The following is a 27,524-nucleotide window of genomic DNA, read 5'->3' on the forward strand; positions in this document are numbered from 1 at the left end:
TGACCAAAAAAAGGCCATTCTCCTTTTCTGCATTGTTTATTATTTATTATTATTAATCGATACGGCCACCTGTGGGCCACGTTTACACAATCTTCCTTCTGTCACGCAGACTGATACCCTTCTCTTTACACTCTCGCCAAAGATTCTTGAGTCTTTGACTTCTTCTTGCTCGTTCTTCCACCGAGATGTTCCGTGGCTTTGCATGTTGCTCTTCAGACGCATCCCTCAATCCCGCAACCTTCTTCCTAAATGATGTCCTTTCTTTTATATCCTCCTCCTTGATACCTATTTCTGCCAAGTCATTGTGCACGTGTGTAAGCCATCCCGGTTGTTTTTTCCACCTTTCCTGCAGAAGAAGTATCCTGTTGGTCAATCTCTCAGGGTTCATTCTTTTGATATGTCCATAAAACGTCAGTCTCCTTTTTCTCATCACAGTCGTGATTCTTTCTACTGTCTTGTAGAGCTCCAAATTCGATCTTAACCGGAATGTGTTTGGGTCACTCGTCGACTTTCTAGGGCCTAAGATTTTTCGCAAGAATCTTCTTTCTCTTTTTTCAAGGACTGGGTCAGCCATCCTCGTCAAGGTTTCTGCTCCATAAAGGCACTCTGTTCTAACCACTGTGCAGTAATGTTTTAACTTGGCCTGAATTGAGAGAGACTTGGACTTATAGGTGTCATGACATAGTCTGAATGCCAGCTCCATCCTTCTCACCCTCTCCTTTAATCCCTCCTTTTCATCTCCATTGGGGGTGAGTATTTCTCCCAGGTATTTAAATTTTTGCACACGCTGGATATCCCCATACAATGTAACAAGTCTGTCCGTGTCGCCTTTTTTTATAGAATCCATGAATGCTGTTTTCTCGAAAGAGATTCTTAACCCTGTTTTGACTGCAACATTTTGTAGTTCTTCGACTTGTTTCTTGGCTGTTTGACGGTTGTCTGTAATAAGAACGACATCGTCTGCGAAGGCAAGGCAATCCAACATCATCGCATTTTTTCCACAGCCTATCTTTACCCCATTCTTCATTCCATTTTCAGTCATTCTCAGCCTCCATTCCCTAATAACTTTTTCTAAAATGCAATTAAAGAGTAGTGGAGAAAGGCTGTCTCCTTGCCTCAAACCCGTTTTTATCTCAAATGGATTTGAGAGTTCGCCCATAAATTTGACTTGAGAAAAAGTGTTTGTAAGAGATTGCCGAATTATGGCCAGAGATTTCTCATCCACTCCAAACTCCTGTAGAACGTTCATGAGCACTCCACGATCTATGGAATCATATGCCTTTTTGAAATCAACGAAGGTTATGATTGTCCTCTTCTGATTTCTCATAGATCTTATTTTTATAAGTGATTTTAGAATATAAATCTGCTCAGCACATGAACGCCCTTTCCTGAACTCTGCCTGGTATTCACCAATTTGTTTATCTAGATGTGTTTCAAGCCTCCGCTGCAATGCTTTGGATAGAATTTTGTATGCTATAGGAAGAAGAGAGATACCTCTGTAGTTGTTGACGTTAGTATCTATTATTGATTCACTTTCACGATATACCACTTCATTAGGTAATAATCTCCATTGGCCATCAACTTGGTGTTCCTTATTGATGGTTGTCCTGATGATTCTTCTGTCTACCTTCTGCAGTGTTGATTTAGTGTTCCACTTGAAGAATGTTTCACTAGCATAAGTTGCTTCTTGTTTTACAGTTGTATTGTAATGTCAAAATTTAGCATGCATGGAGTGAGATTTTTTTTTATAAGTTGGCCAGGTGATTCGCTGTGCTGTTTTCAGTTTAGATGTTCTGCTGTCAATCGATGTTTTCTCTTTTGTGTTCCAGGTTTTAATTTCCCCAAGATATTTGAACTTATTCACAATCTTAATTTGTTTGCCATTGTTGAGGTAAATGGCTGGTGTTTCAAATCTGAAGGTCGGCATCATTTCAGTCTTTTCAAACAAGATTTGCAGTCCGATGTCTGCAGCAATTTTCTCGAGTTCTTCAATTTGAAATTTAGCTTCTTCCACCCTACTTGTTAGTAATGCACGATCCTCTGCGAATGCTAGGCAATTAAGTTTAATATTTCTGCCTGTCATGATGTTTGAATGACTTTTTTTAACCCAGTCTTGCATGACTTTCTCCAGGTCACAGTTAAACAATAATGACGAGAGTCCATCTCCCTGTCGAAGTCCGGTGTGGATTTCAATTGGCTCGGACAATTCACCTCTAAAGTTGACTTTTGACTTAGTATTCTTAAGAGTGATTCCAGTAAGATTGATGACTTTTTCATGTAAACCAAATTCTCTAAGGACTTTCAGTAGTGGCTCACAATGTATACTGTCATAAGCTTTTTGAAATCAACAAAAGTGATGATTAATCTCTTGTTCCGAACTCTACTGTGTTTCATGATCCATTTAAGACTGATAATTTGATCGGGGCAGCTTCGTCCTGGTCGACATCCTCCCTGATATTCTCCCAGTTCCTGGTCAAGTTGTTCCTGAATTCTTGTATATATAATTTTAGATAAAATCTTATAAGTAACATCAACCAGAGATATACCCCGATAATTACTGGGATCCGATCTATAACCTTTTTTGTGCAGTGGCTAGATTATTGCTGTAGTCCATTCCTCAGGCACTTTTTCAGTATTCCAGATGTCTATGACATGTGTGTGTAAATTTTGAAGGGTTTGTTTATTTGGATTCTTCCATAGTTATTCTTTCAATTGATTCTCTCCTGCTGCTTTGTAGTTCTTGAGGGATTTTATTTAACAAGAAAAAATATTATTCTTATTGGAATTGTATCATTCTAATATTCTTCTCAAGGACATACATCGGAATTCATTTGTTAATAAAATAGATTTTTGATCATTTCCCCATTTCCCTCACAGATGTATGTATATTTTCACAATGTCATTAGCAGCAGTTGCACAGGTGCACACATTTGTAAATGAAAGACTGAAGAATGATACAATGCTTGGAGCGTGTCAAAGGAGCGAGTGAATGTTGGGGCGGGGGGTTAGTGGGAGAAGCTAGGCTCTTCAAGTCGTGTAATGTTTGGAGCAAACCACTCCTTCGAACGACTCTCTGGAGCTTACTCCATCTGGAGAGCTGAGCAACCCAAGTCCAATTCCAAATGACGTCATCTTCACTACCATCTCGTCAGCCATGCACTGCCATTGAGAGCATTCGAGATTCCGTCTTTTTGAAATAGTTTGTTCCCGAATATAGAGTGCAAACAGTGCGAATCTGTTTGCAGATGGTTTCTGGAGATAGTCTCTGTTATTCCCAATTGGTGTATGTGTAGCGGAAGACACCCTTTCCGAATAAGGCCATGCTGTAGAAAGTGTGCCAACCCACCAGCTGATAACTAGCTGTACCCTACTTCTGTATGTAATACATAGTGTCTGGAAGCATGCTTTGGATAACTGTGGCTGTTGAAAGCCAGACCTTTATTTTTAAGCATATTTCATGCTTGATCTCTACATTTATCTTATCAGGATTTACCTAAACAGCTTTAATTGAGATAAGAGAGACCGCATTGTTTAGGTTAGGCATGCTATCAAGTGCTCGGATAGTGCCAGAAGAGTTCCACAACAGAAAGAATAAAAATAAACAACAGGATAGCTTGGCACATTTATGCGTATCTACAGGTGTGGCAGTAATGCGTTTTATTATCATAATGTTTAATTTTGTACGTTCGTTTCTCCATTTTGTTATTAACGCATAGTATGTTTTGTTTGGTGTCTCCGAAAATCATAAAAGTAGTTATTGGGGACATTAAATCAGTAACATCATTATTATTATTATTATTATTATTATTATTATTATTATTATTATTATTATTATTATTATTATTTCTTTCTTCGTTATGCCCAACTAAGAAGCGCGATTGAACTTATTTAGCTGATGCCGTTGCCTTTTTCTTCTCCCAAAATCTCTTCATCTTCTTGCTGTGGCTTTTCTGGCGATCTTCTGATGACATTTTGTTGGTGGTAGTGCTTGGATGATGGATGATGTTTAAAGCGGTCATTACCGGGCGAGTTGGCTGTGCGGTTAGGGGTGCGCGCGGCCGTGAGCTTGCATCTGGGAGATAGGGGGTTCGAACCCCACTGTCGGCAGCCCTGAAGAGTGTTTTCTGTGTTTTCCCCTTTTCACACCAGGCAAATGCTGGGGCTGTACCTTAATTAAGGCCACGGCCGCTTCCTTCCAACACCTAGGCCTTTCCTATCCCTTCATTGCCATAAGACCTATCTGTGTTGGTGCGATGTAAAACCACTAGCAAAACAAATCTGTGATTGTCGACTCATTTTCTGAACTTAGATCTAACACAGTATCATCTGTGATGCCTATTTCCTGAAGATCTTGAAACGTCACTTTGATTAGAGATAGGTGGTGATCAAAGTTGATGATACCCTTCTTGATTTTTACATACATGATCTCCTTTTGGTTTCTCTTTGTAATAGCCACGTGGTCTACCTGAAATTCTCCCGAATGGATGTTCGGGGACCTCCATGTTGTTTTCTTCTGTGGGCGTGCTAGAAAATCAGTTGACATTCGTTTCAGATCAAAGGTCTCACAGAAGTTGATTAATCTTTTTCCATTTTTATTGGTTCTTTTATAGGCTGGGTAGAGTCCTACTGTGGCTTTGTACTTCTTTTCTTTGCCTATTTATACATTGAAATCTACCATCAAAATTTTGACATGATGTTTAGGAATTTGGGCTACTGTTTCTTCGAGAAGTTCCCAGAATTCTTCCACCTTTTCTGGGTCTTTTTGGTTGTAATTATTTGTAGGTGCATGAGCGTTGATTAGTGAATAGGCATTGTTTCCTTATTTAATTGCTAGCACTGAAATTTTTTCAGAGGGAGATGTGAAACTCATAACTGAATTTATATCATATTCTTTCATACTGCAAACTTGGTGCCAAATTGCAGTGGTGTGTTAAGGACTGGAATTGCTGTTTTATTTTTGTATGTTCTTTATATATTGCATTATAATAATATTACCACGAACCTACTACGCCGTCGTAGCATATTTCGCTCAAGTCTGCCGGCAAGCCGGTTAGGACCCCCCATCCGTCACCTGGGACTATCACGTGGAAGTATCGCCTCTCCCCCTGCTACGACAGTGTAGTAGGTTCGTGATATTACTATTACTTGGCGAGTAAAACAATCGTTATGATTGGATTGTTTTTATCATGTTTTAAACCTTCTTCTGTCCAAAAATTACCTATATTGGCCCGAGTTACAAGATATTAAATGAACACTTTATGAATGATCTTGCCTCCTATAATAATGGCAACAACCATGAATATTTCTTAACTAAACTTGTTTCCTCATCCCGAGGTGGTGTGGCTCCCCAATGACAGGGAGCTGCATGTACCATTTTTACCGCATATCAACCTTCCTGCCATTCTTAAATTTCTGGCAGTATGGTACTGGGAATCAAACTCAGGCCCTCGAGAATGCCAGCTAATTGTACTAACCATTACCCTGGTGGACATTCTTAACTGCAAAACACAGAAGTATACATGACTGATGCACGGTTGCAATGCACGAGTTGGACACGAAACTATTCATCTATTTGTGCAACGTTATCATAGCTGCAGTAGGCCTACGCTACGGAGGCGGATATTTCTTAATTGCAAAACACAGATGTACCACATGACTAATGCGTGTTTTCATTGCATGGGTCGTAGGGACGAAACTATTCACAAATTTGTGTGATGTCATCGGAGCTGCAGAAAGGCTTGCACCCACTTCGAAGTGGAATCATTGTTTTTCTCTGAGAAATTATGTTGGCGGATCTCATATGCAAGATTTATTTTTTAATTTTCTTTGTCTTAAAAAGCCTTGGGGGGGGGGGGTCTAATACACGAGTACATACGGTATATTGTCATGTTATACACTTGATATTCTGTGCTCTGCAGAAATAATTATTGTGTTAAATATCACTTGCACCAGATCAGAATATGTTCCCTTCATAAAAATAACCTGTCATAAGTTATCATTTTCATAGTGGTCCGTGTTGAACATAATTACAATTCAAATGAAGAAAGAGTTCCACCTATTCAATACGCATTTATTATAGTAACTATTGGTTTTTAAAAAAACATGGTACTAGTTTCGACTTTTCTTGGAAGTCATCTTAAAAATTGACATGACAATGACATGATGATATACAGCAAAAAACAATAAAATCTGGTGATGTTTAAAAAATACATATTCCTGGTTTATAGTTTATTTTATGATTATAAAAGTCTGGGCCATGGCTGAGTGGCCTAGTAAGTGGTCCTGAGAGTCAAGATACCAGTTGCTATGGAACGCGAGTGGGCATCTTAGACATATTCTGAGTCATGGCCCTCTTTGTGCTCAGACGGGTAGAACTATACAATCCACCGTTAGTCCCTAACCCGTTAGAGGAAAGATCCTCATTTGGACTCTGTGCAAGTATGGTAGCATCCTGCTTTGTGAATTTTCCGAGCTCAGAACATTTTAAGCAAGCCTCGGACCTATGGGAGTAACGGAGTTCCACTCCCATTTGACAGGCGAGGGACTCCTTGGAAACAACTTGGTGAATGAAATGGAATTCGATGGGGAGCTATCAGTATTAATGGGGCTTATGGAAGAAAGAAAATAGAACTGGCTGAGTCAGCGAAGAGGATACGTCTGGATGGGTTAGGAGTAAGTGATATTCGGGTAAGGGGAGATAACGAGGAAGAGATAGGAGATTGATTATAAAGCGTACTTAACAGATGTTAAAAATGGAAGGGCAGAATATGGGGTAGGGCTGTTTATCAGCAACACCATTGCATGCAGCAATTAGGCATGTAAATGAGTGAATGTTGTGGGTAGATTTGGCAGTTGGAGGAATTAGGATGAGAATTGTCTCAGTGTATTCACCATGTGAGGGTGCAGATGAGGACGAAGTTGGCAAGTTTTATGAAGCATTGAGTGACATCGTAGTCAAGGTCAACAGCAAGGACAGGATAGTGCTAATGTGTGATTTCAGTGCTTGAGTTGGAAATAGTACTGAAGGATACGAAAGGGTGATTGGTAAATGTGGGGAAGATATGGAGGCTAATGGGAATGGGAAGCGTTTGCTGGACTTTTGTGCTAGTATGGGTTTAGCAGTTACGAATACATTCTTCAAGCATAAGGCTATTCACCACTACACATGGGAGGCTAGGGGTACCAGATCTGTAATAGACTATATCTTAACTGACTTCGAATTCAGGAAGTTTGTTAGGAATGTACAAGTTTTCCGGGGATTTTTCGATGATACAGACCACTATCTGATCTGTAGTGAACTAAGTATCTCTAGGCCTAGGATAGAGAAAGTGAAATCTGTCTGCAAACGAATAAGGGTAGAAAATCTCCAGGACGAGGAAATTAGAAAGAAGTACATGGATATGATTAGTGAGAAGTTTCGAACAGGGGACAGTAAGCAAGTTGAGGATATAGAAAGAGAATGGGTGGCATACAGGGATGCTGTAGTAGAAACAGCAAGGGTATGCCTAGGAACAACTGTGTGTAAAGATGGGAAAAAGCGAACATCTTGGTGGAATGATGAAGTGAGAGCAGCTTGTAAACGTAAAAAGAAGGCGTATCAGAAATGGGTCCAAACAAGGGCTGATGCAGACAGGAAATTGTACATAGATGAAATAAACAGAGCAAAACAAATAGTTGTTGAATCCAAAAAGAAGTCGTGGGAAGATTTTGGTAATAAATAAAAGAAAGGGAGGGGAAAAGGAAATGAACAGTGTTTTGGGTAATTCAGGTGAACTCAAGATAGATCCCAGGGAATCACTGGAGAGGTGGAGGGAATATTTAGAATATCTTCTCGACATAAAAAGAAATCTTCTTGGTGGTGTTGAGAACAGCCAAGTTCATGGGAAGGAGGAAAATGATGTTGGTGAAATTACGTTGAGGAAGTAGAAAGGATGGTAAATAATCTCCATTGTCTTAAAGCAGCAGGAATAGATGAAATTAGACCTGAAATGTATAGTATAGTGGGAAGGCAGGGATGAAATGGCTTCATAGAGTAGTAAGATTAGCATGGAGTGTTGGTAAGGTACCTTCAGATTGGACAAAAGCAGTAATTGCACCTATCTATAAGCAAGAGAACAGAAAGGATTGCAACAACTGTCGAGGTATCTCATTGATTAGTATACCAGGCAAAGTATTGACTGGCATCCTGGAAGGGAGGGTGCGATCAGTGGTTGAGAAGAAGTTGGATGAAAACAAGTGTGGTTTCAGACCACAGAGGGGCTGTCAGGATCAGATTTTCAGTATGCGCCAGGTAATTGAAAAATGTTACAAGAGGAATAGACAGCTGTGTTTATGTTTTGTAGATGTAGAGAAAGCATATGACAGGGTACCGCGGAAAAAAATGTTCGCCATATTGGGGGACTATGGAATTAAAGGTAGATTATTAAAATCAATCAAAGGCATTTATGTTGGCAATTGGGCTTCAGTGAGAAATTGATGGTAGAATGAGTTATTGGTTCAGGGTACTTACAGAGGTTAAACAAGGCTGTAACCTTTCATCTTTACTGTTTGTAATTTACATGGATCATCTGCTGAAAGGTATAAAGTTGCAGGGAGGGATTCAGTTAGGTGGAAATGTAGTAAGCAGTCTGGCCTATGCTGACGATTTGGTCTTAATGGCACATTGTGCCAAAAGCCTGCAGTCTAATATCTTGGAACTTGAAAACAGGTGCAATGAGTATGGTATGAAAATTAGCCTTTCGAAGACTAAATTGATGTCAGTAGGTAAGAAATTCAACAGAATTGAATGTCATATTGGTGATACAAATCTGGAACAGGTAGATAATTTCAAGTATTTAAGTTGTGTGTTCTCCCAGGATGGTAATATAGTGAGATTGAATCAAGATGTAGTAAAGCTAATGCAGTTAGTTCACAGTTGCGATCAACAGTATTCTGTAAGAAGGAAGTCATCTCTCGGACGAAACTATCTTTACATCGGTCTGTTTTCAGACCAACTTTGCTTTGCAGGAGCGAAAGCTGGGTGGGCTCTGGATATCTTATTCATAAGTTAGAAGTAACAGACATAAAAGTAGCGAGAATAATTGCTGGTACAAAAAGGTGAAACAATGGCAGGAGGGTACTCGGAATGAGGAGATAAAGGCTAAGTTAGGAATGAACTCGTTGGATGAAGCTGTATGCATAAACCGGCTTCGGTGATGGAGTCATGTGAGGCGAATGGAGGAGGATAGGTTACCTAGGAGAAAAATGGACTCTGTTATGGAGGGTAAGAAAAGTAGAGGGAGACCAAGACGACGATGGTTAGACTCAGTTTCTAACGATTTAAGGTATAGAACTAAATGAGGCCACAGCACTAGTTGCAAATAGAGGATTGCGGCGACGTTTAGTAAATTCACAGAGGCTTGCAGACTGAACACTGAAAGGCATGACAAGTCTATAATGATTATGTATGTATGTATGTATGTATGTATGTATGTATAAAAGTCTGTTAAGAATGTCATCAATAAAGAGGATTGCGGCGACGTTTAGTAAATTCACAGAGGCTTGCAGACTGAACACTGAAAGGCATGACAAGTCTATAATGATTATGTATGTATGTATGTATAAAAGTCTGTTAAGAATGTCATCAATAATTCTGTATTAAAACTTGCAGATAACACGTGTAGTTTGACATATGAAAGCAAAATTGTCTAGAGATGCGTTATATGATAGCCTGTCTTATAAACTGAAGCTATTTGTGTTCTTGAAGGTGTACTTAATGGTCGACTGGGGAACATCTAACTGTGATACATCAAAGTACACGAGTCCAGTTCAATGGGGACTACAATAAAGCGCAAGAAAGGTATCTGTAACTAAAAGAAAAAAAGAAAAAGGCCATTATCTACATGTGCAAGCAAAATTAGTGATATGAGACTCACCCCCATTTAAGGCATTGTCCAACATGTGTTTCCTTATGTGACACAAAAAACAGTAAGGTTGATGATGGACGTGAATAGAAGGAGAATAGGGAAAGAGAAATGGGAGGGGTAAGGCGTGGTTACACTGTGGTGGAACTGATGGGTGAAGAAGGGTGGGTGAATGGAGAGGGGGTGACAGATATGTTGTGATGGGCACCATACAACTAGATTCGTTACATCCCTTATCTCGTAAGAAAGCAACGTACTACATCGCTTCTTTTACTTTCCGTTGTCCAAGAAAGATCTTAAAAATGAATTGGATCTTATATGTAACATTGCTAAAAATTATGGCTCTGGAAGGCATTTCATAGAAAATGACCACCTTATTTTATTACATCATATTGTTTTAAAAATGATAGATGAAAATCACATAAAAACAGAGATCTTTTCCATCACAACACATCTACGTCACACCCCCTCCATTCTCCCACCTTTCCTTACCAGTCAATTCCGCCATAGTGTAACCACGCCTTACCCCTCCCACTTCTCCTTCTATCCACATCCATCATCAGGCTTGTTATTGTTGGTGTCATAAGGATACACATGTTGGACAACGCATTAAATAGGGGTGAGTCTCATACGACTTACTTGGCTTCCCCATGGCGATAATTGCCTTCTTTTTCTTTTGTTTTAGTTACAGATACTTTTCTTACTTTATTGTTGTCTGGGCCGATGACCTCGATGTTAGGCACCTTTAAACAACAAGCTGCATCATCAGTATTGTTGTCTGCATTTTAAAAAACGTCGATTGAACTCGTGTACTTCGATGTTCCCCAGCCAACCATTAAGTATTTGGCACCTTCACATTATGTGATAAGCTATCATATAACACATCTCTATAGACATATGCAAACTACATGTGTTATCCTCAAATTTTAATATAGAATTTTTGACAGCATTTTTATGATCATAAACTATAAACCAGGAATATATATTTGAAATCATCACCATATTTTGTTGTTCTTCATTGAATATCATCATGCCATTGATATGTAAATTTTTAAGATTTATGGCTGAAGATTACTTCCAAAAAATTTCTAAACTAGTGCCATGGTGTTTTAAGCTATAGTTACCATGGTAAATGTGTATTGGATAGGTGGAACTCATTTGAATCATAAAAATGACTTATTTGACAGAGACGTTAAAGTATATCCTTAATTTTGATAAATATTTATAAAGTGTTTGTCATTATATTAATACCTTTCTTTGAAAGAAGTGGAGGAGGAAAGATGTAGAAAATGCTGAAAGTCTTGATAATAGTGTCTTGACTTCCATGCATACGCATGTCTTTGCTCCTCCCTTTGTATGAATTGTATCCAAAATTAATATTTTGTTTGTTTCTTTTTTTCTTGAACAGGAAACTCCGAGAAGCAAGAAAATTTCGACGCAGGACCTGGACACTCGAAATAAGGTGTTGGACTTAGGTGATATTTTTAAGCGGTTTTGTTGTTTAAATTGTACAATTTTTTAATAAAGTATTGCAAATATTCCTTATTTGTAGTAATCTTATTTGCAAAATGCAAGAATTTTTTTTCAATTCGAAAACAGGTCAGGAAAGAAAAGAAAAAAAAACTAAGTCCCATTTTTTATTTTTCCCAAGCTTTCAGGAAGGTAGTCATTTAAAGCTAGTTATTAAAAACAATGTTTATATTAAGTAATTTAAAACAGGTTTCAGGGAAAAATTTAGTACAGTGTATATTTTCATTGATTTATTTATTTTGTACTAAAACTTACAGTAATTGTCAATTTAGATTCTACAATGTTCATGTTTTAACAATCATCCAGCTGGTAAGATACAAGACCACATGGTCTTGATTGATCTTGCAAGGTTATCAATCATTCAACATTAACAGAAATTTAATAAGCAAAATTTTATGAGATGGCTTTGAAGTTCCTGTATAATATTGTAATTTTAAATAGCAGATTAAAAAAATTAATGTGATGAGTGAGATTTAATTTATATCACAATTTGCACCAATTCAGGAATATACATTTCTACTTAATTGAAGGTCTTCCTAAGAATTAGTTTGCAATACTAGATGTATGGAACATGAAATGTATGCAAGTTTTTCTGATTTATAGCCTGAAGATGAACAAAATCAAAACTGATATTCCTGAATTGGAATAATTTGTAATATAAACTAGAACCCTTATGTAACATTTGCTGGTTAAATTAACTCCAGGTTTTTGCCAGTCACTATCTTGAGCCCAACATCAGGTTTGACATCAGTCAGCAACTGAAGCTCTCCTTTCCCATCCCATGTTAAGTGGCATTACAGCAGTTTTCCCATGTTCACTCTGCAACACACTCTCACTAAGGAAAACTGAAAAGGGAAAAACATTGGAATTTTAGTGATATTTCCTGAAAAAACAACAACCTTAAAAAATGTAATATATGGCCATAAACTTAATCCCATCATTTTATTTTGAAAATATCAAGGTCTCTAAATAATTTAATCAGATAAACATGCTTGCCATGAGACACAATACACAGGTGATTGAAGTGAATGTATTGCAACAATTTAGGGATATCTGAGAGCAAGAGACACCCCAGGGGTGCTCAGTAAGGACATCTATGGCCATAGTAGACAAGTGGCAGGATGATGGGTTCAGTAATTTAAAAAAAAATATCAGTATCATTTGAAATTGTACACAATTTATTCATAAAAAAGAAAAAAAATTTCTAGTCACCCTGACTATGATTATGAATATGATCACTATGTTAATGTTACTTTTATTAAAGCTCTTGAAGTAACAAAACAACAAAAAATCTGAACAAATGGGATGGTACAGGCAAATTATTAGCCCTAATTATTCTAACAGAATTGATTATCACAATTTTGTTTAAAAGATTTTAAACAATTCAGTTATGTATGTCTTGAGCATCGAAGCTGTCGAGGTAAAATTTCTCGAGCAAATCTGGAAAAAACATTAAATTTTAGTTAAAATTTGAACAATAAAATATTTAAAAATTCACAAAACTGAATTTTCTTGTGATGAAATTTAGATTGAAATTACATCATTGGAAGTTACAAATAAAATTTATTATAATTTTATTTTATTTGAATATGCTTTCAGAATAGTCAAAATTAAATCGAGACATCAATTATATCTGTTCTGAATGATTATCAGTTTATTCATTACGTAATTAAACATCTAACGTTAAGTGATCATTTCAAATAAACTGAAATAAATAACACTTCTTCAAAATCAAAATTGAGCAATGCTGAAATATAGACAGCAACATAGATCATAATCAGACACATAATATATCACTGATCTGCCTGTATGTCATAACACATTTCTGAAATAAATCACCACTATCAAATATTTCCTTAACTACAAATATAACTCAACTCTACAGTCTAACTACAAAGAATACTACAGAAGAGCTATCTACAATATCTACAATTAATGAATCGGTACTCTCACTCACCAATCAAGTTAACTTCGATATGCTAATGATGAACATGAAATTTAACGCGTGGTCCCGAGTTTGTGCGATTATGATTTTGATTCACTTGAAATCGAACTGACGCAGGTTTGAGTTATCAGTTATGAAAGAATCCATCATAATCCAAATATTCCTCGGTAAATAGCCAAAACACACCAGGCAAATGCTGGGGCTGTACCTTAGTTAAGGCCACGGCCGATTCCTTCCAACTCCTAGGCCATTCCTATCCCATCGTCGCCATAAGACCTATCTGTGTCGGTGCGACGTAAAGCCCCTAGCAAAAAAAAAAAAAAAATAGCCAAAAAATACACTGAACAATTTCGAACAAATTCTCATTAAATGATTTTTCTTTTTTTGCTAGTGGTTTTTACGTCGCACCAACACAGATAGGCCTTATGGGGCGACGATTGGATAGGAAATGCCTAGCAGTTGGAAGTGGCTGTGGCCTTAAAGTACAGCCCCAGCGTTTGCCTGGTGTGAAAATGGGAAAGCACGAAAAACCATCTTCAGGGCTGCTGACGTGATTCGAACCCGCAACCTCACAGCCACGCTCCTCTAACCGCACGGCCAACTCCCCGGTCTTGTTAAATGACACCAGGATAAATTTCTTTTCACAGTCACAAATTCAGGATTTAGGAGTACACCTGTCAGACATTATTATTATTATTATTATTATTATTATTATTAAAAGACTTCTAATGCGACCACGATCCAGTGTGCATGAAGACACTACAATTTATCTCCACTGACATTCAAATGTCGAATCATCTAATATCACGGCCCAAAAACATGTCAAAATTCAATTATCTGAAGACTATAACCACACTCGTTAATAATGAATTCAAAAACTTACGTCGACAATTGTAATCCATTATCATTATATATATATATATATATATATATATATATATATATATATATATATATATAATCTCATAAAACACACGTGGTCAGGAAAAAACACAAAATATCACAAGAAATAAGCCTTAATTTGTCAAATCGATCTCTAAGAATTAATCTAACACACTTAATCGTATCCTTTTACTCAAGTACTCCAAAATTAAACAATTACCTGATCTTTGAATTAATCCCAATGACACTAAGTTCAATCACTATGAGGCATGAGTGTAATCTCCAAATATTACCAAAATATTGATTGAAAATGGAAAATATTACCACACTAGATTCATATGACATATCTATTCACACATATCATAATATTCTTTAAAGGTATAAGGATGATCACTATAACCCACGGATAAACTTTCAGTGATCCATTGCTGTCATGAGAATGTAACACTTGGTTAGGAAAACCTGTAATTCCATGGGACTCAAATATCCAAATAAAGATCCACATTTCATCTAGAGAGTAATTAAGAGAAGAAATATCAGAAATCGAACAAATGATAGGCTACAAGACCACACCACAGGAATAAGAAATAAACCCCTACATAGAGCAGATAATTAGTATAAGACTTAACTTAAACTGTAGGCTCCAGGTTGAGTTATGGGAAGTCTTCCTAAATTGGCAAGTTTAGAATGGATATCCCTGCATTTCTCCTCTGCTGGCGATGGTCTGATGACTAACTCCATCCTTGTATTATGCTGGTCGTAGAGGTCCTCTTCACGCCCACAGTTCCGGAATAATATCCTGAAACTTGCACAGAATAATTAGTAATAATGCTAGGCACAGTTCCTTTCAATATTACTGAAAGATACATACTTTCTTACTAATACTTGAATCACATTCGACGTTTGTTGGTTAAGTAGTTTATATTGAGTTGTGGAAGCAGGCACACTTTTATAAGCTCCCGTCTGGCATTCTAACAGGTCTCCTCACTGCCCGCTGCGACGGTGAGGATCGGAATGAGGTCTCTTAGCAACATCCCAAAAATGTGGTGAGAATGTGCAGCGACGTTTTACATCAGAAGGAGAATTAACATGTACACTGCTTCATTAAAATAGAGCACTTCCCCCCCACTGTAGCCTCCGTGGCTCAGGCGGCAGCACGCCGGCCTTTCACTAATGGGTTCCGTGGTTCGAATCTCGGTCACTCCATGTGAGATTTGTGCTGGACAAAGCGGAGGCGGAACAGGTTTTTCTCCGGGTACTCCGGTTTTCCCTGTCAATTCATTCCAGCAATACTCTCCAATATCATTTCATTTCATCTGTCATTAATTAATCATTGCCCCAGAGGAGTGCGACAGGCTTCGGCAGCCGGCACAATTCCTATCCTCGCTGCTAGATAGGGGCTTCATTCCATTCCTGACCCGGTCAGATGACTGGAAACAGGCTGCGGATTTTCATTTCACTTTCCCCCGCTAGTCGTCAGAAATACAGGTCCAATTCAGATACTGAATTCTTGTAGGCTCATTGAATTTAATTAGCACTAAAGTCACACGTGCATTGTCTAGAGATTTAGATATAAATTAAATTCTTAACATTGTAATTTAGTTATAAAATCGTTATCACTGTATGACCTAGTTTCATATTGGCACGTACATTTGTAATTACCGTAGATCGCGCTGTTAACACTTCTCGGTGATATCTCCTTTCATTTATTAGATGAGAGAGCTGTGAGGGTGCAAGGTTCCTTTTCCCCCCCCGAGCTAGTCCGTCACCGCTCGATAACATTTTGCTGTTCCACTAAGACAAATAAGACTAGTGTCATTCTGACAAAAGAGAGGCCAGGTGTTTCATCATATAAAGCAATATTTAGTCATTTCGAAAGAAGCATACTGTCACATCATAATAAAGTTTCAGCCATAGGTTCTTAAAATTTCAATTACTGTGACATCCATTTCTGACTATTGCTTCTGAAAATATTATGCTTGTTATAGTCTGATCTTTAATTTGTTTTCCCAATTTGTGTGTTTCCCTCCACTGTAGAAATCCTTTGGGAATCATTCCTCTGGCTCGAAGTATGGGTCTTTTGCAGTGATTTTACTTGAATTGCCGAAAGTAAGATATGTTGGTGCTATTTAGGCTAAAAATGGGTATGTGTATCACAGAATTGATAATTTATTCATAAACATGGTGATACCTTCACAATATGCTACCACTTCCAGCAGCACAAATTCAGTTTTCACATAGTTCACAATTTACATTTTTCCTGAAAACTTGTCAAACTTCATGTTTCGTCCTTATATCGTGGACATCAGCTATTGCCTAAATACCATTTAAGACTAAAAGAGAAAAGGTATCCCATAACAAGAAATCTCCAGCTCCATGGCTAAATAGTTAGCGTGCTGGTCTTTAGTCACAGGGGTCCCGGGTTCGATTCCCAGCCAGGTCGGAGATTTTAACCTTAATTGGTTCATTCTCTTGCCTCGGAGACTGGATATTTGTGCTGTCCCCAACATCCCTGAAACTCGCATACCATACATAACACTATCCTCCACCACAATAACACTCCGTTATCTACTCATAGCAGATGCCGTCCACCCTCATCGGAAGGTCTGCCTTACAAGGGTTGCACTCTGCTAGAAATGGCCACACAAAATAATAATAATAATAATAATAATAATAATAATAATAATAATAATAATAATAACAAGACATAGGTAAAATGATGTAAACGCCAAAATATTTAGTCTTTGCTTAAGTCTTTCAGTGAATGATATAAGGCATAAACTTGAGCTCTTCTTAAAGTAGATCATATTGATTTAGATATTATAATACCATTTTTTGAGTTTGGAGAAAATCTTGACTTGTGCTGTGTGGGACATTGTTTGAAATCATACTCAAGCCAGATTATTAAACACCGAGCTCGATAGCTGCAGTCGCTTAAGTGCGGCCAGTATCCAGTATTCGGGAGATAGTAGGTTCGAACCCCACTATCGGCAGCCCTGAAGATGGTTTTCCGTGGTTTCCCATTTTCACACCAGGCAAATGCTGGGGCTGTACCTTAATTAAGGCCACGGCCGCTTCCTTCCCACTCCCGGCCCTTCCCTGTCCCATCGTCGCCATAAGACCTATCTGTGTCGGTGCGACGTAAAGCAACTAGCAAAAACATATCATCGCTGGCTTAAGTTGGTATCCACGTCTTGCTTCTTGAGTACGATTTCCACAACGTCCCACACAGCACGAGTCAAGATTTTCTCCAAACTCAAAAAATTATATTATAACATCTAAATCAACATGATCTATTTTAAGAAGAGCCCAAGTTTGTGCCTTATTTTACAGTCACTAAAAGACTTTTAAACAACAAGGACTTGATATTTTAGCCTTTATATAATTTTACCCATTTCTGTTTTGTGATAGTTTTAGTTTTAAATGGTATTTTAAGTTATAGCTGACAGTGTTCATGATACAAGGATATACTAGTTGATTTGAATTAAATTGATATTTGTATTGTAAGGTGAGACTTCTGGGTGAACTCTCTTATAAGCATTATAGTGCACATAACTAGCGACATTTTAATGAAATTATGCTGTAATCATTCATTAAATTCAAAGGGGAATTGTATCATATCAGTGCCACATCAATTTTAAATCTGGCAACCTTGAACAAGCTCCACACACTACTGGACTCTCTCCCCCCCACCCCCACCCTGGTATAGTGTTCCGATGTCTGGACGGTAACTGCTGAGCGAAGAGAAGCAAGAGTAGTCAGCATAGGGTCAGACATATTTCTGGAGTATGCGAGAAATCCTAGTGTACAGCCATGAAGATTATGTGGGAATGGTGCAATTATCATCCACTGTAAAACATTTGATATCCTTCTCTTCAGAAAATATGTTATTTGTGTGTTAAGATTTGGTGTTTCTTGACTGATTAAGCAAGTTGTTATAGTATCTCTTGGATATACCTTCAAGGCGAGTGCCTGTTAATACAACATTTAAGAGGATGTGAAGACTGAACTGCACCACATAATACGGTATTTTGATATTTTGGGTTTATTGTACATTGCATGAAATCTTAAGCTAAATGTAATATTTCTTTCAACAAGACCTTGCATTAACTAGGCGATTAGGTCAAGGACACGCTGTGAAAATTTTCAAATATGTCTGCGCCATTTTAAGTGCAACCTTCAATAATGGACTCATTCATTGTGAGATTTTTTTTTTAATATATCCTTTTAAATTATTTATTCAGACTAAATATTTCCTTTCTTAATACAGTTATTGATGATTGTTTAAAGGGGCCTAACGGCTTAGGTCATCATCCCGTAATGGTGCAAGGTGAAGCAAAATGAAACTACAACTAAACTTTAAAATGTATCCACTAGCTGCTTCTGTGGATCCGTGGTAGAGTGTCTGCCTCCGAATCCCAAGGCGGGTTCAAACCCAGCAGAGGTAGTCGGATTTTTGAAGGGCGGAAGGAAGTCCATTCGACACTCCATGTCGTACGATGTCGGCATGTAAAAGATCTCTGGTGATACATTTGGTATTTACCCGACAAAATTAATTAAATCTCAGCCATAGACGCCCAAGAGAGATCCGGTTTACTCTGCCTGCCATCTAGCGGACCTAGAGTAAAACGGAACGTCGAAATTGACAACCAGACAGCCAGATGGCGTTAAATCGAAATGTCTGCACACGGTAGCTGAGGCCATACGATGATCATTATTATTATTATTATTATTATTATTATTATTATCCACTGACAAAAGTCTAAAATGATGCTTGTCCAAAGGGATCCAAAATCCAGGCCACCAGCCCCCATCACTTGTAAAGCAGAACCATGGTAGTACTAATCACAGGTAATGTTGACCCATGGTATGTCGCACATAATGGCACCTGTCACAGAACAGACCCATTATGTTCCTCACATAATGGTACTACTCACAAGCAAAGGAGAATTTCCCTTTGAATTTAATGATTAGTCCCAGTAAGTGAGGAACACACTTATGTGAGGAACATCATGGGTCCTGTGGTGTTCCTTGCGTAGTGGAACTAATTACAGGCCACGTATACACATGGTGTTTCTCATAGTGGTACTAATCATAGGCAATGTAGACCCACGGTGTATCTCATGCTACCACCCACAGATAACACAGACCCATGGTATTCTTCACAAATGAACTACTCGCAGGCAATGCAGACCCATGGTGATCCATACATAGTGGTACTAATCACAGGCAACGCACAATCCCGTGGTGTTCTTCACATAGTGGTACCAACCACAGACAACGCAGACCCATGATGCTCCTAATATAATGGTACTAATATGTAATGCAGACCCGTTCTGAATACAGGGGGACCAACACAAACGTGGTGCATGGCAGCTCCTCACACACGGACACCAGTGTGCACTTTCACAGGAATGCCCAGACCCATTGTGTTCCTCACATAATGGTACTAATCACAACTAACATTGACCCACGGTGTTCCTCAGTTAATGGTACTCATGGTTCCAATTCCATCATCCTTTGTTCACCCCTTTTAGTCGCCTCTTGTGACAGGCAGGAGATACTGTGGGTTTATTCTTCGTATTATTATTATTATACTGTGTATGGATGATCACCACACTGTATTTTAAACTAGGGAGTTATTTCTATTGTCTTAAATCTTTAATTACCTTAATTCTATTATTCGGGGTTGATTTATGACCCAGCTTCATGCGGGTTCACCAATTTAAATTTTTTAATTATTATTATTTAAATATTTTCAAGTCACTTAAGATCTTACAACTATAATTATTATAGGGTCTCCCTGCTCATTGTTTCGTAAATCCTTATCTCCCTTATCTGATGCGATAACGTTCCTGCTTCCAGGTTTGGCAGTGATTGTAGTATGTTCAAGTGTTCGCATCCCATCTGCTATACTGTCAATTTTCTGAGACTTATGCCTTTGTTTTCCTGACATTTGAGTTATATCCTGGGGCAAATATGGGTATGACATTGTGTTTATGAGACATTCTCCAAATTTTCTTTTGCTGTTTTATTCTTTCTATTGGGTGTGAATAGGAAAGGAATTACAGTTGGAAGTTGCTTAGCTTGACCTTAAATTGTAATAGGAACTAGTGATGTATCCTAAAATTATCTGTATTAAAAGGTAATAGAAGAATGATAGGACTTCAAAGTATGATGTTTCAGTATAAATATTTAGTGCTTTTTTTTCCACCAGAATTGACTATTCTGTTTTAAGATATCCCTCCATCTATGTTCAGATTATGTAGTATCGGGGAAAGGTATAATTTGCTGAAGTTGAATTACCACTTCTCATTTTTGTTTGATGTTAATTCACCTAGACTTTATATTAAGAAAACCCACCGAAGTGCATAACTATAAGCTTAGCATATGTTCCAATTTTAATGTAACTTCTTATTTCTATTAAATTCCTATTGTATTTCAATGGGATTTTGAGAGTTATTCATTTGAGGGGTTGTATCTAGGTATGCGTGTACAATTAGGTCCTGTCCACCCCGGTGAAAGTTTAATGGGGCTTATGGTTCCAATCTGTAGCTAGCTTCAGGTAGTTCCTTTCCAAAAATTTAGATGGCGCTGGAGGTCATTCACGAGTAGATAGTTGTAGGAAGGTTCTGTAGATGGCAGGCAAGTAGGCATGGAAAGAGCGATTTTAATAACTAAAGGCTGTTTGTCTCTAAGTGAAGTATTTCAAGTCTAACCTCAATCAGTGGGCCCTTCTGACAAAGAATTACTTGTATAATGTCAAGTACAGTATTATGGAGATAATATTGCTGGATTTCATTCAATCTGACTTTACCCAGTTGATTAACCTTGTTCGAACTAATATTGATTTTAAGCGATAGTTCCCATGATGCTACTATTTGTGTTGTTTGAATTCCAAGTGCTTGTGCTGTAAATCTTTGTTCCTTGTGCTTGTTTATTAGAAATAAATCTTCACCAGTCCTCCTGAAATCCTGTATTTCGTGTTTCAATACACCTCAGGGGCTGGAAGCTGAATGATTCTATAATAATGTATTTCTATATATTTCCTGTGTCAATGCATTTAATTCTGTTATTTTTATTTTCATGTGGTATTTGGATATTGATGTGATACCCTATTCTCTTGCATATGGTGTGCTCTGCAGTCTTGCTTTTGAAGGGATTTCTTATTTGTTATAATATCAGCTTTGTGTTTATGTGCCAATCATTCATTCAAATTTAAAGCTGCTTTAAGGTGAGGTTATGTTCTCAATAACATGGTATGCCATATGAACTAGGGGTATCAGATCACTTTTTACAACATAGTAAGTACTTGAAAATAAAAATATATGAATTACAATGTATTGGGCATGGAAGTAGTAGAACTGCCTTATAATCGTCAGGAGGGGGGGGGGAGGGGGGGAGGAGGAGCTGTAAGCATAACCGGATGTGTGTGTCACTACGCTGGATGTTACTTCTCTGCGCTATCTGTTGATAACAGTAATGCGCACTGTGGCGTTCTCAAATTTCGAACTGAATCTACTAGCACCTTGTGGCTTGGTACCGAAATTCATCATTGAGTTACATCTCTTCTATTATATCCTCTTTGGTCCTGTCCCTCTATTTTCATTTTGCTGGGATCCAGTGCATTGTCTACCTTGTGTTGTGATGTCACCGTGGTACATCTTGACACCAGGTAAGTCAGCTTTAATTTGTTTTCCTTGGGTCTATTGTGTGTGAAGCATTCTATTTGTTTTCTTTATTTTGTTAGCAGTATTTTGGTTCCCTTGCCTTGTTTTACCCCTGTGTTTTGTGACTAGAGAATGCACTTACATGCTTATAAGCCTCTTACCTGGATATTTGTTTTTCAAGCTCGTTGGACAAAATATTAGCCACCGTAGTGCGTGCGCACAGATGGATCGTTAAGCCTCGATAGATGGTGCAGCAAACGAGTCCTATGCTCAACCGCACGTGCACTGTCTCTACGTGAGGATAAGGCAGTAGCAATCGGCAAGAAATTAATGTTTCAAGCAGACGTACGTCAACATGGGTAGATGTAAGGATGTGACAGAGTGGCAAAAAGGGGCAATCATGTTTGGCTGTGCCCACGGCGATACGGTGCATGAAGTTGCTGGATTTGTTGGCGTTTCTCAGCGGACTGTTTAATGTATCTACAAATAGTGGTGTACTACACATGGCCTGGAAACATGTCGGAATTGTGGTCTGAGAAATTCCTGACAGGGACCGGAGAGACGTTTCAAGGAGTGTGAATGAAGGTCCATCCCAACCTATTAGCAAAAACATTACGATGGGAAGTGCATGCAATTAACATTTGGAGTCCGTCACTTTGCTAAAGGCCATTGCTCACGCAGGCACAAAGCTGAGAGTCTTCAACGGGCTAGAAATCAAACATGGACAGTAGTTGACTGGCAGAATATAGTCTTACAAATTAAGTTTTTGCCTGTATTCCAATGATGCACATCGAGTGTACAGAAGGCCAAATGAAGCATTTCATCCTGGATGTGTGCAAGGTCAAGTTCAAGCTGGAGGTCGGTCTGCTGTTTTGGGGGTGTTTTTCATACCATTGATTGGTCCCGCTGACTGAGGTGACAACTAACATGAACCAGCATGTTTATTTAAACAGTTTAGATGATCAGGTGTTGCCTTTCAATCAATATCTGCATGATGAGTATACTATCGATACCTCGATTTTTCAAGATGACAACAGCAAAGTTCATCAGACTGGACGCATATGTGACTGGTTTTATGAACACTCCCCCACCCTATTACATCTCTATTTGCCTGCAAAATCACCTTACTTGAACCCCATTGAAAATCTGTTGGAGCAGCAGGTAAAATACAGACATCAGCATCCCTGTAATTTGGTGGAATTGCGCGATCAAATCCTCAGCGAGTGGCTTAACCTGGATGCGACGTACCTGCACAACCTTGTGCACTCACTTCCTAACCGAATCCAGGCAGTTATCAAGTCCAGAGGCAGAGTTACACAGTATTAAATGATGCTTGCAATAATTTCTCCAGGAATGACTAATTATTTTGTCCAGTGAGCTTATGTTTCTGTGTGTTACTTCGGGGTGATTTCCTCCACGCTAGTTTACTTGCAGCCTCATGTAACTGCGTTACATATTCGACGTTTGCTGCAACTCTTATCTGAGTAAATATTCTTCAGCAGTTTACATTTTCACACTTAAAATACTTCATAAATAAAACGAACATGAAGAATCTTAAAACAGTCATTCTGTTATTGATATAAATAAATTCAGATTTCTATTTTAAGCAATGTCTAGCATCCATATCGAAACAGTGCAATACTTTCAAAATTCTAGTATTTATATTTGTGAAATGGATTTCACTAAAAATGTATTAATAAAAATAATTTGAGCTTTCGTGAGTTAAAGGGACTTTAGTTTTATAAGACCTCAAAATGTAGGTTTGCATTTTTAAATATGTGACAATGAAAGCAGGGAGTATAAGGACAACTGCCAGTAAATAGATCACAATAAGGAAGCTCCTTAGAAGTAGCTGTCTAATAAGGGACAGGCACCCAGAATAATCTGGAAGTGGAAACTGCAAGAATCTTCCACTGGCCTATATAAAGAGCGAAGCTGGTGAGAAATTTTGTCTATAGCAGAGGTGCTCACGCTGGGAATTCCGTCCCACAGGCACCCAGCACTATAAATGGGCGGGCTAGGCAGGCGATGAGTGTATGCTACTTCACCACAGTGACGTGGCTACATCACAAGCTGTGAAGATTGGACGAAGTCCTCCCGGTCACTATCATTGCTGCGACTGGAATCGCAAAGAGTCTATTATGCCTGGGGAATCAGGTACGAGATTCCGGAATAGATGCCGAGGATATAGTAGCACCGTCTATGATGCAGATACGTAAACACGTGCAGCACGAATGTGTTCTATAATGTGAGTTCCTTTTGGTTTATAACCAGGTCGCTCTACAAGCCATGCCAGTTCTTAGTGTCCTGGAGTTATATACTCAATATACGACTAATTTGATCAGAACAAGTGATTCTCTATTTGAAACCAATCAAAATGTATGGCTTGTCAAATCAAAACTTGTACAGGGATTATGGCATCATATAGGCCCTACTACTGTTTCAACAAAATATAATTGTTAAAAAGAGACAACCTTAACTAATAATAATAATAATAATAATAATAATAATAATAATAATAATAATAATAATAATAATAATAGTGTGTGGCCTCTCAAGAGGCCTGGTACAGGTCTATAAATTATTATAGACCATTATCCTTTCGGCGTTCAGTCTGCAAGCCTCTGTGAACTTAATAAACATTGCCACACTATTTGCAACTAGTGCCGCGGCCTCATTTAGTTCTATACCTCTTAAATCATTAGAAACCGAATCTAACCATCGTCTTCTTGGTCTCCCTCCACTTCTCTTACCCTCCATAACAGAGTCCATTATTCCCCTAGGTAACCTACACTCCTCCAATCGCCTCACATTACCCCACCACCGAAGCCAATTTATGCGTATAGATTCATCCATCGAGTTCATTCCTAACTTAGCCTTTATCTTCTCATTCCGAGTGCCCTCCTGCCAATGTTCCCATCTGTTTGTACCAGCAATCGTTCGCTACTTTCATGTCTGTTACTTCTAACTTTTGAATATCCTGAGTCCACCCAGTTTTCGCTCCCGTAAAGCAAAGTTTGTCTGAAAACAGACTGATATGAAGATAGTTTCGTCCAGGAGCTGACTTCCTTCTTACAGAATACTGTTGATCGCAACTGCGAGCTCACTGCATTAGCTTTACTAAACCTTGATTCAATCTCAATTTATTACCATCCTGAGAGAACACACAACCTAAATACTTGAAATTATCTATCTGTTCTAGCTTTGTATCACCAATCTGACATTCAATTCTGTTGAATTTCTTACCTACAGACATCAGTTTAGTATTCAAAAGGCTAGTTTTCATGCCATACACATTGCACCTATTTTCAACTTCCAGGATATTAGAATGCAAGCTTTCGGCACAATCCTCCATTAAGACCATGTCATCAGCATAGGGCAGACTGCTTACTACATTTCTACGTAAGTGAATCCCTCCCTACCACTTTATACCTTTCAGCAGATGATCCATGTACACTGCGAACAGCAAAGGTGAAAGATTGCAGCCTTGTCTTAACACCTTTGAGTAGCCGGAACCAAAAACTCATTCTACCATCAATTTTCACTGAAGCCCAATTGTCAAAATAAATGCCTTTGATTGATTTTAATTCCATAGTCTCCCAGTATGGTGAACATCTTTTCCCTCGGTACCGGTACCCTGTCTTATGCGTTCTCTAGATCTACGAAATGAACACAGCTGTCTATTCCTCTCGTAGCATGTTTCAATTACCTGGCGCATACTGAAAATCTGATCCTGATAGCCCCTCTGTGGTCTCAAACCACACTGGTTTTCATCCAACTTCTCAACCACTGATCGCACTCCCTTCCAAGATGCCAGTCAATACGCCTGGTGTACTGATCAATGAGATACCTCGATAGTTGTTGCAATCCTTCCTGTTCCCTTGCTTATAGATAGGTGCAATTACTGCTTTTGTCCAATCTGAAGGTACCTTACCAACACTCCATGCTAATCTTACTCTCTCTGAAGCCATTTCATCCCTGCCTTCCCACTATGAAAACAAATAATATTCGGCAGCTGTCAGGAAAGATAGGACTGGCGAGGAGGGGAGGGAATCAAATGAGGTGGGTAGGGTTGAGACTCTGGTCATGGGGGATTCTATCGTTAGGCATGTCGGGAAAGTGTGTCGAGGAAAGGGTACCAGGGTAGAGTGTTATCCAGGATTTAGGTTAAGGCAGATGTTGAGGAAAGTAGAAGAGAAGGAGGGAAAGGAGAAGGTGGTAGTGTTTCACGTTCGTACTAACGTAAGACAAGCAGGTGTAAGTACCAACATAGTTGGGGATGTGTGGACCTGGTAAATGCAGCACAGATGAAGTTTAAGGAAGTGGAGATTGTTATCAGTGGAATACTGTATAGGAGGGATACTGACTGGAAGGTGATTGGGGATTTAAATTAGACTATGGAGTGGGTATGCGAGAAACGGAGTGAGATTTCTAGATCTTAATGGGTGGGTAGGAAATAGGGATCTGCACTCAGATGGCCTTCACTTACACCGCAGTGGTACATGTAAGTTAGGAAATTTGTTTAGAAGGGTGATAGGGAGATACATTCAGGGAAACAGGGTGGCCTAGGGAGCGGTGTTAAGGGAACAGGGAAATGGAAATCAAGTAGGGATAACTTAAAAATGTTAATGCTCAACTGTAAACAAAGGAATTGAATTAAGTAATTTAATAGATATATACTTACCAGATATTGTAATAGGAGTTGAATCATGGCTGAGAAATGATATAACGGATGCAGAAATTCTCAGGGAACTGGAGGGTGTATCGTAGAGATAGGATAGGAATAGTAGGAGGGTGAGTATTCATTCTGGTGAAAAAAGAATTTGTAAGCTACAAAAAAGTTTAAAAATAAATGTGAAAGGAAGATATTAAAATTAGGACTATTAGGCAATACCACATGGCTGATAAAACAGGCATGAGGGAGTTTTTAATAAGCAACTATGATCGGTGGAAAACTATAAATAAAAATGTAAACAGACTCTGGGATGGGTTTAAAGCAATTGTTGAGGAATGTGAAAATAGGTTTGTACCTTTAAAGGTGGTAAGGATTGGTAAAGATCCACTATATTTTAACAGGGAAGTAAAGAGACTAAGGAGGTGCAGGTTGGAAAGAAATAGAGTAAGAAATGGCTGTGGAAGTAAGGAGAAATTGAAGGAACTTACTAGGAAATTAAATCTAGCAAAGAAGTCAGCTAAGGATAACATGATGGCAAGCATAATTGGTGGCCATACAAATTTTAGTGAAAAATGGAAGAGTATGTATAGGTACTTAGGCAGAAACAGGCTCAAAGGAGGAGATTCCAGGAATCATTAATGAATAAGGAGTGTGTAGGCAAGGATCTTCAAAAGGCAGAAGTATTCTGTCAGCAGTATGTAAAGATTGTTGGTTACAAGGATAATGTCCAGATAAGGTGACTTATACTGAAGAAGTATTAAAATTTACCTATGACAGCAATGACATTTACAGTAAGATACAAAAGTTGAAAACTAGAAAAGCAGCTGGAATTGGGATAAGGTTTTGGGGGATATACTAAAGACAATGGGTTGGGATACAGTACCATATCTGAAGTACTTGTTTGATTATTGTTTGCATGA

General features: G+C 38.4%; 2 long non-coding RNA genes across 2 annotated transcripts in view; one reads left to right on the top strand and one right to left on the bottom strand.

Moving 5' to 3' along the window:
* The window catches only part of LOC136872425 (uncharacterized), a 55,344-nt gene extending 43,897 nt beyond the window's left edge, over window positions 1-11,447 (top strand). The window contains exon 3 of the long non-coding RNA XR_010859889.2: window positions 11,311-11,447. This is a non-coding gene — a long non-coding RNA (uncharacterized lncRNA). The remainder of the gene's footprint in view (window positions 1-11,310) is intronic.
* A 63-nt stretch (window positions 11,448-11,510) lies between these two features.
* LOC136872426 (uncharacterized) overlaps window positions 11,511-27,524 on the bottom strand; it is a 43,018-nt gene continuing 27,004 nt past the window's right edge. The window contains exon 3 of the long non-coding RNA XR_010859890.2: window positions 11,511-12,277. This is a non-coding gene — a long non-coding RNA (uncharacterized lncRNA). The remainder of the gene's footprint in view (window positions 12,278-27,524) is intronic.

This window comes from Anabrus simplex, chromosome 4 (assembly GCF_040414725.1).
Source record: "Anabrus simplex isolate iqAnaSimp1 chromosome 4, ASM4041472v1, whole genome shotgun sequence".
In the NCBI taxonomy this organism is placed as follows: domain Eukaryota; kingdom Metazoa; phylum Arthropoda; class Insecta; order Orthoptera; family Tettigoniidae; genus Anabrus; species Anabrus simplex.